The 2,757-nt window shown below is 36.9% G+C and overlaps 1 non-coding gene across 1 annotated transcript; it reads left to right on the forward strand.

Annotated features, from left to right (window-relative positions):
• Nucleotides 1–313, forward strand: LOC148130467 (Nuclear RNase P). Its single transcript, XR_015750018.1, has one exon.
• The last annotated feature ends 2,444 nt before the right edge of the window (nt 314–2,757 follow it).

A 2,757-nucleotide genomic window follows, 5' to 3' on the forward strand; every position in this document is an offset into this window, starting at 1 on the left:
AGAGCCAAGGAAGCAAAATAAAGGTATGATAATGTTACCCCCAATAAGAAGCACAGGGATGGATGACTGACTTAATTGCTGGGAGAAAAATCTTCACAGAGGCCTCTTGCTGGGTACCTTGAGAAGGTGATTGAGTTCCCAGCAATGCAGTTCTCCATTAAAACTGCAGATTAAGGAAGGAGAAGTGGCAAAGGGGGCCACATGGGATTACACAAGGTTTGAGACAAACTCATGACCAGCCACTTTTGAGTACAATTGGAAGAGATGAAATACTAGTGATTCACAACCCAGTTCAGACTAGTCTCCCCACTTTATTATAAAATAAAGAATGAAAACCTAACTTGGTGCATCAGGTTTGCACCATGGTTTGAACAGTGGGTTCAAACATGAGATTGCAATAACTGGATTAATAGAAACCATAATATTCTATTTCACAATATTAAGCTATAGTGTGACTTAATTAGATATGTGAACCAAGCCAGTATAACATGATTCAGTCTGCATATATAAACACGGTGTATTCCTAGTTCAAATGAATGTGTCTATATTGTCTATAAACTTTCTTATCAGTTGATACCAAATGTCTATGTAAATTATTTTTAAAATTAGAGAGATTTAATTGTTTTTAAAAGACAGTGTAATTACATCCAGGTAAAATTGATGTAAAATAAGATTTCCACAGAGAACTGTATAAATTGCTTTATGTATAATTGTTTCTAGACAAGGAAAAAATTGAAATGAAAACACTCAGAATTACTTATTTGAACATCTAAACAAAATGCTTCCTTTTAGCTTGATGAACTTTTAAAGACACCTGATGGAATGTAATCTGGATGGTTTAGGGGATCACAATTGAGAATAATGAATTGTAGATATGTAGCATCTTGATTCTACTATACAGTACAATGTATTGTCTTTCACAGTGCCACCCTATACATGACTGCTGAAAAAACAAATGAGTTCAGTTGTGATGTTGGTGAGGAAGAATTACAGAAGAAAACAACACTGTCAATTGAAATATATGCCATTCATTGAAATATATGCCATTCATTTTCACAATATTACTATTCAAGGAAGTATGAAGATAATATTCCTAATCAGTATTCGTTCTGAAATAATAAACCTTATTTTGTTAATGCTGTCCTGCACCTAACTTATGCATAGACATTTAATTTAGGAATTGCAGGATGAACAGCAAAGAACAAGAGAGACGAGATAAACCTCTTAGAGGAAATTTATGAAGAAATACCCTGTAACATAGTTGCAAGGCCAGTGGGATCTACTGCTCAAAAGCCAGGTGAGTTCAATAGTGAGAGTCACTAGAATGCAACTCATGAGAATGTGGTTTTTGTGGCAATTCTTAAGATCCTTTTACCTCACTTATCCCATCTGGAATGCTCACCTTTGATGTTGGGATAATTAACAAGAAAAAAAAAAATTTTATACACTGGACAGGAAGGGATTATAAGAGTAAGCAGGCACACAATGGGAAATAACACCAGCTGTTTGTGTACTGTGCTCAGGATTGCCAGTGTCACATATTTTATTGTGTATTCCCCTTTGTGTCTCCTTACTCTCTTGTAATCCTTTTCCAATAAATGTAAGTACAAACATTAATTCCCTTCCTGTTAATTATCCCAGTACCCAGATGATCGTTCCAAAGGGTGGGGGAGTGGAGAAAACAGTCTCAGTCATGTCATTTCTCAGTGAGTCCTTTGCTTAACAGCAGATGTCTATATCAATTGTGGTCAATAAATGAGGATTACCTGTATACGTACACTATCTATGTCTACTTCTTAATAGTCTATTCTTTGTTGCTTGAGCTTACACCAAAGAGCTTAGCCACCTTCAAGTTGCTTTCTGGTGCTGTTTGCTGTTCTAAATTGCTTTGGCAATTTCTCAATCTCTGCTGGGGTGAGAAAAGATAGATGTTTTTCCAGATGCTGCTCCTTGTTGCTGCTGAGTGATGAAACTGCTGGATTCCATTTCTCTTTCAGCCTGATTGCTGCTGGCTTTATGAAGTCCTTCCTGTTTCTTTTTTACTATAAGTTGTCTATTCAGTTGACTTATTCCACTCTCTCAGCTGTAAATCCCTTTCTGTTCTTCCCTACACACAAACACACCTACATTCCTGAGGTCTCAGTGTTTTATGCTTTCATACAGGGAAGAAAAAGAAGAGTTTGCTGGGCACTGCAAGGCTTCCTTCTCCCACATTGTGTTTAATATTTACATTAAACTAGGGTGAGCTGATCTTAGGCTTGGATTGAGATACCAATGAATATGCTGATGACACCCAGTTTACATCTCCACCCCAATTGTTCAAGTAATGCTATGAAGTTTCTAAGTGTCTGGAGTCTATGGGAGTTTGAACTGTGAACATGTTTCAGCTGAATCATAGTAAGATTGATTCCAATTAGATCAGAGGTGGGCAATTAATTTTTCAAAAAGGCCACATAAGAAACAGATTCTGAACCAATAGTGCCACTGCTGCCAGAGGCTGTACAGAGATAATCAAAAGGGCTGGATGTAACCTGCAGACTAGAATGGCCAGGTCTAAGATTGATCCTGATCCTGCATTTGTCACCTGGGCTTGGTGACATGGATATGTGGAATAACTTAAGCAATACCTCTTCAGCTATTCGACTAGTGTTAATTTGTTATTGGTGTGTGTTTTAATTTCACACACACACACACACACACACACACATATGAAAATTAAATAAAGAATTGGCTAACCATTTCCATAATATTGCCAAG

This window comes from Notechis scutatus, chromosome 5 (assembly GCF_049901735.1).
Source record: "Notechis scutatus isolate UNSWTSFEM ecotype Mainland chromosome 5, rNotScu1.2, whole genome shotgun sequence".
In the NCBI taxonomy this organism is placed as follows: domain Eukaryota; kingdom Metazoa; phylum Chordata; class Lepidosauria; order Squamata; family Elapidae; genus Notechis; species Notechis scutatus.